Source organism: Triturus cristatus, chromosome 12, assembly GCF_964204655.1.
Source record: "Triturus cristatus chromosome 12, aTriCri1.1, whole genome shotgun sequence".
Classification (NCBI taxonomy): domain Eukaryota; kingdom Metazoa; phylum Chordata; class Amphibia; order Caudata; family Salamandridae; genus Triturus; species Triturus cristatus.
In genome coordinates, this window is record NC_140595.1 from 8,854,270 (window position 1) to 8,871,310 (window position 17,041).

The 17,041-nt window shown below is 47.6% G+C and overlaps 2 long non-coding RNA genes across 2 annotated transcripts; both read right to left on the bottom strand.

Annotated features, from left to right (window-relative positions):
- Positions 1–1,093: 1,093 nt before the first annotated feature.
- LOC146772161 (uncharacterized) lies at positions 1,094–4,337 on the bottom strand. The gene is made up of 3 exons (XR_014971982.1): positions 2,643–4,337; positions 2,063–2,152; positions 1,094–1,197 (listed from the first exon to the last, which is right to left on the bottom strand). It is a non-coding gene; the product is annotated as an uncharacterized LOC146772161 (long non-coding RNA).
- A 91-nt stretch (positions 4,338–4,428) lies between these two features.
- On the bottom strand, positions 4,429–8,933 carry LOC146772162 (uncharacterized). The gene is made up of 4 exons (XR_014972157.1): positions 8,879–8,933; positions 8,644–8,720; positions 8,238–8,321; positions 4,429–7,948 (listed from the first exon to the last, which is right to left on the bottom strand). It is a non-coding gene; the product is annotated as an uncharacterized LOC146772162 (long non-coding RNA).
- Between the last annotated feature and the right edge of the window lie 8,108 nt (positions 8,934–17,041).

The following is a 17,041-nucleotide window of genomic DNA, read 5'->3' on the forward strand; positions in this document are numbered from 1 at the left end:
CCAACACCATAACACATGAGGCACAGCGACAAAAAGTGGAAGGGAGACTCACGCCAAGGTGCCACGTCTAACACGTGTCCCCTCCAGCTGAAAAGTGGTGATAACTACCCTACCCCAGGGAGTTCCTCATCACTATGGCGGAAAAATCTGGACAGACCGTTAGCATTGGCGTGATCTGTACCAGGGCGATGTTCCACCGTGAAATCCATACCCTGTAGGGAAATGGACCACCTCAACAGCTTTGGATTCTCACCCCTCATATGCATCAACCATCTGAGGGGCCTGTGGTCTGTCTGAACCCGGAAGTGAGACCCAAACAGGTAGGGTCTTAGCTTCTTCAGTGCCCAGACCACAGCAAATGCCTCACGCTCAATAGCACTCCATCTCTGTTCCCGTGGAAGTAACCTCCTGCTAAGGAAGGCTACAGGTTGATCTAGGCCCTCTTCGTTAATCTGTGAAAGAACAGCACCCACACCATGCTCTGAAGCGTCTGTCTGAACGATAAACTCTTTGGAGAAGTTGGGAGCCAAGAGCACGGGCGCCGTGCACATAGCAGCTTTCAGGGCCTCAAAAGCTTTCTGACAGGTGTCAGTCCAGATCACTTTCCTGGGCTGCTTCCTAGAAGTCAGCGCTGTCAAGGGGGCAACAATGTTGCCATACCCCTTACCTAGACACATTTTACCAGACCGCTTCTGTTGGTGGCACAACCAGTGCTGCAAGCCCACCAGCAGCATTTGTATTTACAAGCCCTGGGCACTCCCGGTGCACTTTACTGGGGTCTGACAGTAAACCAAATAAGCCAATCATGGAATCCAACCAACATATACATTTTAAATAGGGAGAGCATATGCACTTTAGCACTGAACAGCAGTGGTAACGTGCCCAGAGTCATAGAATAGCCAACAGCAGGTCAGAAAAAGTACAGGTGGAAGGCGAAAAGTCTAGGAACCATCCGGCCAAAAGGGCCAGGTCCAACATTGAGTCCCTAAGAAAGACCTGAATACTATTTGCAGACAATCAACCCATAGGAGAGCCCCTCTGAGGAAACCTTGATCACGCTTCCCCTTCTCAGAATTAACACAAACACAATAATTCAGGTCAACACTTTATTTTACAATAATGTGAAGCTGTGAAAGGAGACCAGGACTGGCCAACAAAGATTTTCCTCCAAGAGGCTTCCTGTGGGAGGAGCGTCACCTACAAGAAAACAAGAGGAAGAAAGTGAGCGAGGAGAGCTACGGCCACCAGAGATGTTCAAGCATCCAAACACAGGCTAACCGATTCTACACCAATCCGCTCTGCTGTAAACCAAACAGGTAAGTTTACTCCTTCAATCTACAGTGGAGCGAACGCACTCAAGCATGCCAGTATATACAAGTGAAGTAGAAACATGGAGTATGAGAAGGTCACTGCGTTGGAAGCCGAGACGTTTCAGGAACACATATGTTCACCCCTTTAGGGAGCTGCATCATCCTTACGCATGCAGACATGCACCATTTAAGATACATGGGAGTCTTAATCCATGGAAGGCATTTCCCAGCTTGGGACCACGTTTAAAGTTCCCCTTTCCTCCTTGAAGGTGTAGCATGCTTTGTATTCACCCTTTGAGCCTCATATTGCCAGTTTCCTCACTTTCCTGCAGCCCCAGTTAGAGCTCCAGCCATGTGATGCAGAGCAAGTGACAGACTTGTGCCAACAGTTAATATCCCCACCCCTCCTGGGTAAATCCTCAAAAGGTGACAGTTCCCCACCGGACAGTTCCATAGTCTGGACCATTAAACCCTTTAGATTTACCCTCCAATCCACACCCTATTGCAAACAGTAGGATCTGCCGGTCAGACCTGGTAGAGCACATCTGTTCTCACAATTACTCATGGCACACTAAAGTACTCTTACTTACCTATCTATTCTCCAAGTTCCCCTCCACCTCCAGTCCTCACAATAAGATACTCAGACTACATTCCACCACCTTGTAGAAGGCGGTGATCCAAACTACTGCAACAAGTTTATTCACATGCGCAACATACTTCTGTACAGTGCATGTTACATACACACAACTTACCTTTCACCGTGCAGGCCAAGGCAGATGCATAAAAACAAGCTTCACACAGCAGAGTGGACAACTGAGCAACACCAGGTCAGCTGCAGAAGCCTGTGGAACAGCAAAACAGTCTGAATGCACACTATTCAGTTCAGCTTGAAACGATAAATGGTAAAACAGGCAGAAAACCCTCCAAGTACAGAGGGTGTAGCAAGAGCCAAAGACCCTTCTGTCTTGAATGTTCCAGCCATTGCCCCACTCCAAGGGTGTCACTGCTGGTTGTATGGAGTACACTTCACTGTACGGTCTCTCGAAAGGCTCTACGATTTTAGAGATCGAGCAGTGAGAGGGCGAACCAATACTTTCCACTTCACAGTGGACACATACTACAGCCCCCTCCCCCAATATGTCAAACACCCTTTTAGGTCAGGTTAATGTATATTCTATTGACCATAACACCCTTCAACACAATATTGCTTAGTGAATTCAGTTTATTTTATGTTAAGTTGAACTACATTTCTTTAAAAGTGGATTTCCACGATTTAGTTACCTCAGTTTTCACTTTCATTAATTGACATACATCATATACGCCATGACTTACCTTCAATACTGCAGCCTGATTTGGATAGGTTCAATGCAGACATGTAGGCAACTTCACCATCTGTGCCTCAGGAATCTGTGCATCACGGGAACGCAGCAGACTGCTTCTAAAGCTGGGGAAACTGAAATAGATAGCAAGGACACAAGGTACAATGCTCAAGTGGAGAAAGCAATAATAAATGTGGAAAGTGACCTAAACATTTGGGCATACTGTACCAGCAATAAGGCCTTCCAGCATCAACGGTAGAAGCTTCTGCTCTGCATAAGGGTTTCTCCTCCAGTGACTGGAGTAGATTTCACTGCGAGATGCCCGAATAGAGGCGTTCTGTACGGCCCTTGGGTGCCACAATTCAGGCTATCTCGAGAGAGGTGACAGACCGGGCCCGATCTCTGTCAGCTCTCAGTTGACGTCAGCACTGCAGCCGGTTCACCCAGTGGGACACCCCAAATTGTAAAACGGGGGCCCACATGGGGCCCCGGCTGCAGTGCTGAGGTCGGGCTTAAATTAAAGCCACTTTTTTTAATTTAGTCATCACATAATAGAAATAGAGGTAAGAAATGAGAAAGTAGAAAAAGTGGGAAAACAAAGGATAGGAAAGACAAGAGGCTGAATAATTGCCATTATGTACTGGCCGGTAGCTGCAGTAGCCCCTCCCCCCCAAACACTGCCTGTTATTTAATGCAACTTTGAGGACCCCTAGGGCGTAGGTACTAAAGAGTCCTTAAGACCCGCAGCATTTATTATGTCACTCTAAGGGATTCTGCACCACACCCATGCAGACTGCATGACACGGTGCTCTAAAAAGTGAAGACACGACATGGCACACCAGTCCATGTAATGTTGGTAAGTCACTCCTACGGCAGCCCTTCAGGTGTATTATATTAATGTGAGGAGATCCCCGTATGAGCCATACTGATGCCTCGGTCATTTGGTAATCCATGCGCCCAGAGCGCACATTAGAGGTGCCCCCTGAAAACCTACCAGTTACTGGTGTGCCGACTGGTTTTTGCCAGCCTTCCACCCAAGAAGGGTTTGACTGCCAAGTGTGAGGGCCTTTTGCTCTCTGGGGACCATAAACTGAGTCTGCCTGGGCACACAGGATGACCTGTGGTTAGGCATCGCAGGCCTGGGGAGCTACTAAGAGGCACAAATCTAGCTTCTCACAAGAAGAAACCAACCCCACTTCATCCAGCGCCCTTTGGCACATGGAGAAGCAGGAAGGTTAGCTAAGCAAGTGTGCCCACCCTCAGACAAGTTATCTTATGCACAAGCATTCACATGGAACTCATTCTTAGAAAGGTCTTTGTTCACAGATCTTTGTGTAAAATAAATCTTTATAACGTGTGATTCAATCAACAATAATCTTCGATAAAGAATTGAGATTCCAGCACAGCCTTTGTGAACTGGGGTTCAGCCGAACAGTTTTATTAGACAAAAAATAATAATTGTTAGCAGTTTCTCAAGTGAGAGAGCGAGAACACCCCCAGGAGAATCGACAAACCGAAATCAAAGACAGGCGAGTGAAGTGCAGTGTAAACATACACGGTATATAGGTGGCTTTATATTAAAAGACAGCAGTTTAAATTCAGTACACTTTAAGACACAAGGAATTAATCATTGCATCACCATTATGAAATACAGTCTGCCTTTGTACATATGCTGACGGCGTTTCGACCCTTGTAACTCCTTAGCGGTCCCCTCTTTGCGGATCGGGCTTCCACTACCTCCACCAGTGTCTTTTCTTGCTTTTACCTTCATTGCAATCCATGTCCACATGACCGTTAATATATGCCATTCTTCCCCCAGGCACTTTTAGTCCTGATGAGACCTTTTCATTCTTCCAAGGGTCGAAACGCTGTCAACATATGTACAGTCATGTGGACATGGATTGGAATGGAGGTTAAAGTAAGAGACATACTGGCGGGGGTAGTGGAAGCCCGATCTGCAAGGAGGGGCCCACTAAGGAGTTCCAAGGGTGGAAACAGTCGACATATGTACAAAAAGTTCGATAAAGTGGTTAATTCCCTGCGTCTTCAAGTGATACATTTAAACTGCTTTCTTGACATAAAGCAACCAAAACACCACGCACGTCCACATTGTACTTAATCTTCAGTTTTGTCTTTTCACCTGGGCTGAACTCACTTTCTCGTTTGAGAGATAGACAAAATATTTAGGAAAGCTATGTGTAACAAAACTCGTTTCAACTGAACCTCAATTCAGATATACTGGCTCAGCGGAATCCCTCAAAATTCTTTATTCAAGATTACTGGCGATTGAATCACACATGCTACGAGGATTTATTCTACACAGAAAGATCTGTGAACAAAAACATTCCTAATAAGGCGTTCCAAGTGAACGCTTGTTCTAAGGATAGCTTAATACTCCTTTCACACGTTCGTGTGAAATACAACCTCCGGCAAGTAGCACTCCCTAAATGTGCTTCCAAGTTGATGCGACTGATCATAAGAGACCAGCTTGGTGATGGTAAATTTAGTGTCTTTGGGACAGGGTAATGCCCACTTCTGAGGAAGTGGACATATAGGGGGCACAGAGGCCATAGGGGTACGTCGCCCATTGGCTAATATACTCCTAAAATTAGGATGTGGGGAGCATGGCACCAGAAAACCAGATCCTGATGGCATACAGAGGACGACACTGAAGAAACATGAAAGCAGAAGACTGAAACGCCACTGGCTTGACACCAAGCCTGCCAGCCTTCTGCTGTTCCATCAAAACTGCACTAAAGAAGTCTAGCCCTACAGCTGCTGTGGCTCTAAAGCCTGGAAGGACCGTCTGCCTTCAATAAAGACCCAATAACTGGGACGCCGATTTCCTGCATCCACCCCAAAGTGCTCCGGAGCACAAAAACCTGCCACTGAATACCGCTGTACCCTTGCTTCCTAGCCAGAGCTGAAGCAGTCCAACGGTGCCTGGTTTTGCCCACTATGGACTTCGATACTGGCTGCAGCCCCGGTTTGCAGCGCCCCTCTACAGCGAGCGATCCCAGTGATGAAAATCTGACACCTAAAGACACCTCTACACCCACTGCCTCTGGAGAAGACGACTAAAGGTGTCCCCGAGCATCATAAGATTAGCCCACCTGCTGGTCCAGCCCGACTGGTCCCTCAGTTCAATGCCCAAAGACTTGAATGGGGCACCGATGCTGGACGACACCTCTGCACCCGGCCACCCTAGTGTTGCCAGTGAGTGAACTGGTGGTGCTGCCTTGGACCTTACCCCATACTCAACTTAATTCCAGAAGACTGGGCCCGCAAGTCACTGTCAAGTGCCCTGAAAGCAACACAGGTTTTACCTCCAGGAGGTTAAAGTATCAAATCACCATTTGCTGAAAAACACCTCTGCACCGAATGCCCCAGTGCCTCCCAAAGAGACCTGCTGGTGCCGCCTTGGACCTTGCCCCATACTCACCTTAAGTCCCGGGGAAGGGTCCAGTAAGTCATTGTTAAATGTACGCAGCGTAGGTATCTTCGCAAGTTACTATGGCCATGAAGTGCTTCAATTGGGATTTAAATGATCAAAAACTTGTTTTCTTCAAAACTGCTATTTTAAAAGTACTTGCAGGTCAATGATGGTAGTGCCTAAAGTTAAGTGTTAATTTTTTTAATTGGTTGGGTGGGGGGGGTGGGGGTTATTGGACCGTGTGCATCATTTATTGGCATTGTGTGTGCACAGATGTCTCACACTCCGATACGCCTAAGGCTGCTCGACCACACTACCCCCTTGAAGAGCACCTTGGGATTGCTGGAGAAAGTCCCCGTCCACTCGTAAGGGAATACCTGAACTCTGCACGGTATACCTCTTTTTGGTGTAACTTGTATAGAGACCGCTTCCTACACAGTGGTAGTAAACGTGACTCAACGTTTCCATAAGCAGCTGCTTCACAACCCCGGATCAGGCTTAAATACACTAGGATACAAAGGTTTTTCAACATGGTCAGTAATGGAGTTCAGACCCTGCACCCAAGGGCAAGGCTGTAGATACAGCAACAAGGCGGCAATGGCTGGAAGAGACAGCGCCAAGGGCCCCCAACGGCACTAGTGCAAGTTGGTAGGAGTTCTAACTCTACAACCAGCATCAGAGGGTAGAATCCCGTGTAAAGACAGACTCTAGAGACCACAGAACTGGTAAAGGACTACACTGGTAGTCACCAATTTCACTTGTGAGTTTACCATTTACAGGTCCAGTTATGCAGAAGGACTGCATCTGTACCCACGAGTGCCTCTTGGTACTCAAACGGTAAAGAAAATACTTCAACTGCAGAAAAGAAAAGCAGCAGTTGGAGGTGTGTGGTGGGCACAAAGAAGAAGCTAGCCGATCCATCACCAGCTGCTGAGGAGCGGTCACTCGAGGAGTCCTGTGAGCTGGTTCTCTAGTGGGTCGCGCCCGTCAAGTACTCCATGACGGAGACTTCCATCAAGAGACAGCAGCTAAAGAAATGGAAAAGCTTGAATCGCCAATGCAAACTATGCCACTGCGTACCAACGTGTTCCGCTGCAGCTCGGCAACAACCTGAAAAAGAGAAAAACAAGAAGTTAAAGCAAACTGAAGCCCAACCAGCAGCCCTTCAAAGCAGACTACTCCGTTTGGGAATATTTGCACAAGGAACTCAAGACAGGATTGTCAATCCTGGTCAAGTCTGAAAACCAGCAACAGTCCCATCAGACGATCCAAGCCACAGCTGTGCCCACCACACGGAAGACTCTTCCAGCGGATCACATAGGAGGCGACGGCACATACTGATGGAATGAGAAGTTACTGAAGAGAAAGAACCAGCAGCAAGCCTGCATGGAGACAAAAACAGATATCATGTACTCGATGTTTAAAGCAAAAAGATGGAACCTCCACAGCGCTCCCACCGAGACCCAAGAAACCCCTCTCCTGAATAGAGAGAAGTGTGACCCCTACACAAACAACCTACCAACTGGGACCCTTGTACTGCTGCATAGCGGGAACAGAACCCCTAAACAAGGAATATTTGTCCAACAGCCCCAAGAGGTAAACGATCTAAGGAAACTCCGATCTTTCAGGTCCATTCCTCCCCAGCAGCAAACACCAACAGCAGCAGAAACCCTCTGGGCACCATCTTCCCAAATGGATATAGCGTTTCGCGCCCTCGAAGCGCCTCTTCCGGTCAGAAAGAACACGTCCTGTCACTGAACTCTGCTCCAAGCCGTCAGTCTGATAAGTGACCTTACAGAAGCCCCGCCCCCTCATTTGAGCTCCAGCGTAAAAAACAAGCATTGGTGCCTCACCTTGGAGCCAGACTCCTGGGCTTCGAGAATCACCTGGTGGAGGAGAGAAGAAACATACATCAAAGAGCAGCTCTGCGCCATATAATCATTCAACTGACTAAAATTTAAATGGTCAACAACTGCACAAAAAGCACCCCCTCTCCTCCCCCCCCCCCCATCTTAAAAACCTTAATTCTATACAATGTCCCCTCTAACACCGATTCCAACAACAAGCACTGGAAACTCAAAGACAGCAACCCTCCCCTCTACCCTCGAGATTCACTCGACTCGACACTGCTGCAGTGGAACCAAAAATTAGAAATAAACCAACTAAAGGGCTTACTTGATGGTGTTTAGACAACTCCAGTTCACTCAGACCGGCGCTTCCAATCCAGGCAGCATTTTTATGGAAGTTACTCCAGGTAAACTACAACTCCCAGAACACAAGCGCGTTTTATTAAAACATTTAAATAGAGACGCAACTAGCAAGGAAGAAAACATACACATTAAAATAGTAAACACCACAATACAGAAACAATTACTCTAAATACGGATAACGTTTACTTGAAAAACGAATAAACAAGACAAATTAAAAACAGGGCAATTCATTTTGAAGTCTCAGAATTAGTCTTTAAAACAAACATTATCGAGTAAAAAAAATAAATAAATAAAAAAAAAAATCTTAAACAACGAGGGAAAAATACACCAAAAATAAATGAGGATTTAGGAAGAGTATAAAACAAACATACCAGCTGCGCTCGCCCGCTCCCCTCCAAACACGGCCCCTCTTCACCCGCTCCTCGGGCAGGAGACGAGCATCAGAGGCCTAAAACACAAAACAAGATAAGTGAGGACACTAAACACCCGGGAAGAAACAGAACCGATAAAAAAACAACACTGCACAAAGACAAAACTTACAGAAAAGAAGCACAACTTGCAGAGTCACGAATAAGACCAACACACCCACCCCAAGAACCCACTTACCTGAATGAAGCCAGAGCACCAGGCCCGCCGCCCATCTTTAAATCTATAGTGCAGGTGAGACACCAGGTCACGTGGCCAGCTTTAGACGAATCACAGGCTCTCCTGTAACTCCAAGCCACGCCTACAGCGGTCACGTGACACTCATGGCCGCTTCCATGAGACAGGTGGGCGCTGGAGGGGATGCTGCCAGGTGAGCCCTCCAGGTTGTCATTCATTGGCTCCTGAGTGAGAGAGGGGCTCTGATTGGCCACGTGGTATTGGGGTGATGGCACTAGCGGTGTCTTTTTCTCACGGGGCTTTGGGCAGCTGAGGGTGGGCGGCTGACAGCCCTGTAGGTGGATTCTCATTGGTCGGAGACGGTTCTTATATAAAAAAAAAAAAAGGGGGGCCATCACGTGCACAGGGGGATGGGAGGGTTCATTTAATTCCTCGGATGCTTTTTTAAAAGGGGGCGCATCTAGTGCGGGGGGGGGGGGGGTTACAGGAACGTGGGGGAAGGGGTCACCTGCCTCTCTTTCATCAGCCCCTGCTTCCTACTCCTCTGCTTTTCTTAGACAGAAGTTGCATTATGGGAGCTGTAGTCTTGGTTCCCTGCAGCTGACATGTCAACCTCGCTTTGTAAATGGAAAGCTAGGCGTGCCCTCATGGGCGGTTGACGGAGATGTGAGATATGGCCGTCTCAACCCCCCCACCCCCCACACACACACAAACACTTTAGCAGCTACAGCGGGGCAGGGTTCTTGATGGGCCTCTTCTGTCTGCAACTCGGCAGATACAGGCTCCTAATTACTGTAAAAGGGTGGGTGGATGAGTGAAGCGGGGAGAGAGAGTGGATGGGTGAGTGAGTGAAAGGGTGGGAGAGTGAGTGGATGGATGACAGAGAAAGAATGAATAATGATGAAACGGGAAAATGGATGAGAGAAATGCTGGTTGGATGGACAGGTTGAAAGGGCAGATGAGTGAAAGGGAGTGTAGAGGGATGGCTGGGTGGATGTATGGATGAGTGAGTGAAAGGATGGATGAGTGAGTGAAAGGGTGGATGGGTGAATGGATGAGTGAAAGGGTAAAAGGCTATATGGATGAGTGAAAGGCTAAATGGATGGATCAATAAGTTGATGGAGGGAAAGACTGGATGAAGGGACAAAAAGAAAGGGTGGCTGTACGGACGGAGTGAAAGGCTGGATGAGTTAAAGGGCGGATGATGACTGAAAGGATGGCTGGATGAAGTGAAAGGATGGATGAGCGAAAACTGGATGATTGAAAGAAGAGATTCATAAAAGGCGTGATGAGTGAAAGGATGAATGGATGGCCATGTTGGATGGATAGGTGGAATGGCGATGGACTGAATGTTGGATGAAATACGGACTAGAAGACGGAGTTTACAGGTGAATTGATGGATATCAGGATGAATGGATAGATTCTTGTATGGAATAGACAAACCCTTCTAGGGAGGGTCGTGTTGACTAGGTTGGGCCATAAGAGCTTTGATTCAAAGTGGGGGGGGGGGGGGGATTTTAATTTTCTGAGTACTCCTTTGCTGTCAAGTTTAGAAATATCAGTTATCGGTTCGTGTTCTTTTTTTATTTTATTTATTGTAACGGGAGCTCCAATCCCCAGACGAGATGTGTTCACTTTCCAAATCAAATTTCAAGGTTGACACAATACACAGACTTACACCAATGCTGGCTTGCTGATGAAGTCCCATTACAAAGCAGGAACAACAATAGGTACGGGCAGCACTTTTATTATGGCTAGATCATGTCCTAGACAGTGCTTTCAAGGGGTAGGTACTCTGAGTACCTGCACTGAATTCATTTGAAAGAGATAGTACCAGCACAGTAATTGTAATGGGGGAGTACCGACACTGCTGCAGTACTTGTAAAGAGAGTACCAGCACTGGTGCAGTACTTGCAATGGGAGAGTACCAGCACTGGTGCAGTACTTGTAATGGGAGAGTACCAGCACTGGTGCATTACCTGTAATGGGAGAGTACCAGCACTGGTGCAGTACTTGTAATGGGAGAGTACCAGCACTGGTGCATTACCTGTAATGGGAGAGTACCAGCACTGGTGCATTACTTGTAATGGAAGAGTACCAGCACTGGTGCATTACTTGTGATGGGAGAGTACCAGCACTGGTGCAGTACTTGTGATGGGGGAGTACCGGCACTGGTGCATTACTTGTAATGGGAGAGTACCGGCACTGGTGCAGTACTTGTAATGGGAGAGTACCGGCACTGGTGCAGTACTTGTGATGGGAGAGTACCAGCACTGGTGCAGTACTTGAGTACCAGCACTGGTGCATTACTTGTAATGGAAGAGTACCAGCACTGATGCATTACTTGTGATGGGAGAGTACCAGCACTGGTGCAGTACTTGTGATGGGAGAGTACCGGCACTGGTGCATTACTTGTGATGGGAGAGTACCGGCAGTGGTGCAGTACTTGTGATGGGAGAGTACCAGCACTGGTGCAGCACTTGTGATGGGAGAGTACCAGCACTGGTGCATTACTTGTAATGGGAGAGTACCGGCAGTGGTGCAGTACTTGTAATGGGAGAGTACCGGCAGTGGTGCAGTACTTGTAATGGGAGAGTACCGGCACTGGTGCAGTACTTGTAATAGGAGAGTACCAGCACTGGTGCAGGACCTGTAAAGGGAGAGTACGGGCACTGGTGCAGTAATTGTAATGGGAGAATACCGGCACTGGTGCAGTACTTGTAATGGGAGAGTACCAGCACTGGTGCAGTACTTGTAATGGGAGAGTACCGGCACTGGTGCAGTACTTGTAATGGGAGAGTACCAACACTGGTGCATTAATTGTAATGGGAGAGTACCAGCACTGGTGCAGTACCTGTAATGGGAGAGTACCAGCACTGGTGCAGTACTTGTGATGGTAGAGTATGGGTACTGGTGCTGTAATTGTAATGGGAGAATACCAGCACTGGTGCAGTACTTGTAATGAGAGTACCAGCACTGGTGCAGTACTTGCAATGGGAGAGTACCAGCACTGGTGCAGTACTTGTAATGAGGGAGTACAGGCACTTCTTGGTAGCAAACAGGTCCTTTGAGTAGTGAGTAGCTGAATTTATACATTTTCAGCACTGGTTCTAGAGCTCCTCTAATTCCAATACTGTGACTCCTCCATTGATCTGCTAGTGCACTGCAACACTGTTCTACAGAACTTCACACCGATTCAATATTCACTACTGGTCTCATACACACAACTCTAGTAAAATCCCCCAGTGCTGACGTAGTATTCCTGGGCACAGGGTCAAGACTGATTTGCATATGTCCGGGTCCAAAATGGAATGGCACAGGGAGCAAAAAACTATGGATTTAGGCCCAGATCTGCAGTGAGTGCTTGACATTGTTCAGCATTCTGTCCATCAACTGTGGTTTTTGCATTTGTCACCCCGAGTGGGACGGGTATGCCCAGACGTGAGTCCCGTGCTCTCCATGCCACTGGAATCAAGCTATCCTGGCTGAAGAGGGGTGAAACCCCGAAACCGGTCCTAGGATGCTTGTTTCCAGTCCAGGGAGGACCTGGCCTGGCAGTTCAGGCTGGACTGTTCCCATGAGGTACAGGGTCAAGACTGATTTGCATATGGCTGGGTTCAAACTGGAATGGCATGGCGAGCAAAAAAAGATGGATTTAGGCCCAGATCTCTGTACTGGGGTGAATGCATGATATTGTTCTGTATTCTGTCCATCAATTAATTGTTCTTTTGGCCATAGTATCCCTGACCCATCAGCTGTTTCAGTACTGGGACCTTTATACCTGCCAGTCCAGTGCTGGAACCCCGCCCTCCTTCACCAGCACTACTTCTACCAACCATGCAGCTCAAAGCTATTCTGCATTACCCTCAGCTGCTCCAGTACTGAAACGAGCCAACATTATTCTGCCAACCCTCGCCAATGCACTGCAGTACCTGGTACTATTCTGCTATTGGCTGCACTCCTCTCTATACCAATGCAATACACAACCCTCTCTGCCACTCCACAATACTCTACACCACTAACTTTTAGCCACACTGGTGCACAACATGACTAAAACACATTGGCAAAGCCAATAGTTCTTGCATAGGCGAGACCTATTGGGTTTGCCAGTGCTTGTCGAAAAAGGTGCTCCTGCTATGAGAAAATGAGAGATGGGCCCTACACAACGTTTATGACCAGGGCCCCACAAACTCTTCGGACGTTTTTTTTTCTCATTTTGTAAGAAATCAAAACCACAATTATTTCTCTGATTAATTTTCCCTTTTATGATTAGTTGATCAGAGGTGTATGTGTCCCATTAAACACTGCTCATCCGCTGCCTTGGCCGAGAAACCAACTAGTGAATGTAAGGCATACTGTACTTTTTTTTTTTTTTTTTTAATTTCCTGCTGCCTAGGATAAAAATAGCTGAGTGACAGAGGCCTTATGCCACTCACCCTCCCAAGTGGCCCCTGTCTGAGGATATGCTCAACCACCCCCCTATCCCTAAAGTTAGCAATAATACAATTGCCTTCAATGTTTTTGGGTCTGATTCCTAACCAGTTCACTCTTCTAACCAGAAGGATTTCCCCATCTTGATTATCAGCTAATGGTCTATTTTGGGTCAGCCAGTAGATAAGTTTATTTTTTAGCTCCTGGTGTGATTCTCTCTGTTCGTGTTTTAATTCCGGGACCCCAGCAAAAACTACCACCAACGGGCATGACTCCGGTGGTAAATTTACAGTGGGTAGTACCTTAATGGAGTTTGTTGTAGTAGCCCTCTCTCCATTGTGTGTTGTTCTTACTTTGGGGTCAGCAGAGAGTTGGGATTGCTTGTCCGATTGTTGCGCGTCTAGACCATTAAGAGTGTGCAATCCTCTATCACTTGGGTTGTTGGGCTTGTACACTTGTGTTTGAGGAGCCGGGGCTTTATGGGTCTGTACAGTTATTATTTGTGCGTCCCTTGTATTCCTGATATTCCTCTCCCTTTGGGGCACTAACTTAGTGTCTGGGGTGCTACTGGGATTGCTTAGTTCCCCTACTAATCTGCCTTTTATCTCCCTATTTTTTAGTCCACTTAGAATCTTATCCAGCCTGCTTGCCAACGGCTTCAACTGATTTACAATAAATGTTTCTAAGTGAGCTTGTAGATCTGACGTGATTTGAGTCAACCATATTGGTGGATCTGCTTGAGGGGTTGTCTGTATTGCTCGCTCTACCCCAGTGTTGTTTCTGCTCACAGGATGGGAGGAACTATTTGTGCTATTTTTGGTCTTTCGCTTCTTTGGGCAGCCTTTCTTTTTCCTTTGCATAGTGGCGCTTTTGGCTGGGCCTAAGTCCTCCCTATTCCTAATGGGATTCAGTTGAGCACACGGGATATCCTGCTCGCTAGGCTCTGGCGGGCTGGGCGATGGCATTAACACGACCTCTTGGTCCTGATCTTGAGTAGCTACAGATAGGTCAAATACTGGGGTTAGGGACAGACGCCTCTCTGTGCGCTCGATTTCGCTAGACACAGCCCCTAACGCTCTTTTGAGCATACGATCAATAGCTGTAGGCTGCATAATAACGGGGAATGGTGAACTAGTATCCGCTTTATTCGCCTGGGGAGCAAAGGGAGTGTTGAGCTTTGCTCTTATCGAGCGTGTGACAGTTTTGCCTGTCATGCTCCCGGCAACAATTGGTCCTTGCCCTTGAAGGTTCTTGTTCACCCCACGCCAGACCTCACCTTCACTACACCCGACGTGGAATTAAAACAGTTTTATCCCATCCACCCCTATCACGACTTGCACACAATACAATGCAGGCAGAATATCGTGTCAGGTGGCAAAGTCTCGGATAACACGGCTATATGTTTGTTTTTACAGTCACTAAGTCACAACAGGCATAACTCACTGTCAATTTCCCAGATGTAGAAGTCAAGAGGGGTGTCCCAGCCCAGCCTCTTTTGGCCTCTGACGGCCACAGACAGCCCGCCCTCTGCCCGGGCTCAGCCCGGCACCGCCCGCGTCCCGCGACGCGGAGGGAGCCTGGTCTTTTGAAGCGCCTCCGGGCGCGCTGTGGGCGGAAGTGGGCAGGTGTCGCAAAGCCTCACGGGAGCTGTAGTCTCCCCCGACTGCGGCCGATGCTGTAATTTGGCGGCAGGGGAGACTGACAGCGTTGCCACCCCGTCTTTAGTGCGCTGTACTGGACCCAGCAACCTCTCGTTGGGTCAACGCCCGTCCGCTGCACAGTTGGTGAGTAAAAGCGTGTCCTGCACTTAAAACACCACTCCGGCCACCGACCACAGCATGAGATTGTGATAAACTCTGACCAGCATCTGTAACGGGAGCTACCCGCCAAGAGTGACTGGTCCTCGATTTAGGACCGATGATGCACGAGGTAGACTGCGTGAATGGGCGGCTCGTCTCCAACAAAACTTCAAACTGGACTCAAAGAGACTGTGAGGCAAACTTCCCCCTCCCAAACACCGCTGTTTGCATACCATCAGTCAGAAACCTTCTCATACAGAGGTCCACCTTACAAACGTAACCATCACTGACATTCTCCCAGAAGCAATGCGAGATTTCAGAAAACACAGACCAGACGTGCCTCAGTCTTGCGATGCGTGCATAACTTAACAAGCATTGGCATAGCCAATAGGTCTCGCCTTTGGGGCCTTATAAGTGTTTAGGCACAGCTATTGACTTTTCCAATGTGTTTAAGCTGTGCTGCAGAGAAGTGTGGCTGCTGTGCAGCATGCTGAAAAGTTGTAATAAAAAAGTGTCAGAAGCATTTTTGTTACCTTATATGTGACCAAAAAGGCATTATGTCCAACAGAACGACCATATTAAAAAATGTATGTACAATAAAAAAAAAATCCTCAGTTTTCTTTTGTTCTTGCAATGCTGGCAACTTGTTTTTGCCTATTCCAATGGTTGTTTGGTAAAGTGTTTTTTTTGAAGGGGTATAAACAATTGGAGGTTGAAAACTAGTACCTGTATTATAACACTAGCAGGGGCCAGACACTAGGGTAGAATCAACAGATGTCAGATTCCGAGAGCAGGCTGAGGTGGTGTTGAGAGGAGGAGGAAGAAGGAAGAAGAAAGAATAGGAGGAGGAAGAAGAAGAAGAGGAGGAGGAGGAGGAGGAGGAGGAGGAGGAGGAGAGGAAGGAGAGGGGGATGGTGGAGTCGTGGTGGTTAGTGCTGAGGTGATGTTGAATGATACTTAGGTCTTGATGAGTGATGCTGTGGTGGCGCAGAGTGATGCCGTGGTGGCGCAGAGTGATGCCGTGGTGGCGCAGAGTGATGCCGTGGTGGCGCAGAGTGATGCTGTGGTGGCGCAGAGTGATGCTGTGGTGGTACTGAGTGATGATGTGGTGGTGCAGAGTGATGAAGGGGAGTGAAAAAGAGAGATAAATAAGGTGATGGAGAGTAAATGAAGGGGAGAGAGAGAGAAAGGGGGAGGGAGAAAGAGAGAGAATGAAGGGGGGAGCGAGAGACAAGATGCAATAAAAAACGAACACATTAATACATTGCTAAATGCCTCTGCTTATGTCGCCTTGCCCTGTATCAGCTGCTTGTTTCTGGAAAACAAAAACCAGTGCACGAGGGAATAACACTTGCTATTGTTTTAAAAAACATTCATGTAACATAGATTGTGTCACAATAGATAGCTAATAATAATATTTTAAAGCACACACAAAATGAAAGCCGTGCAGAAGTGAATAATGCTAATTTGCCATTTGCGCGCGCTGTAAAGCACACGCAAAATAAAAGCTGTGAAGGAGTGATTAATGCTGATGTGCGAGCGCAGTAAGGGTGCCCTCGAGCGATGCACTTAATTAGGAAGACAGAGGAAAGCCAGATGGCGCCTCTGCGCGTAACTGCACGTGTGACCGCACGCTCTAGACCACACAAGAAGCATGTGGTCGGATTTTTCAATGCCCACTTACTAAAAGTCTCGCCAGAGCAGCGCATGCGCTGGCTCAGGCGAGACCTAAAAAAGTGGGGGATGGCAGCAATGGACATGCAGCATCCACTGTAGTGGGTGCAAAAGATTGAGGGCATGATGCAGCTGTCACTAAATGCAGGGGGCATAAAAGAAACCCGATATGCTTTCATGTCACTCCTCACGAATAATGAAAGAGGTTCTAGACCGTGGCCCTTACGCCCATCTCTCGACTGACAAATTGAAATATACGATT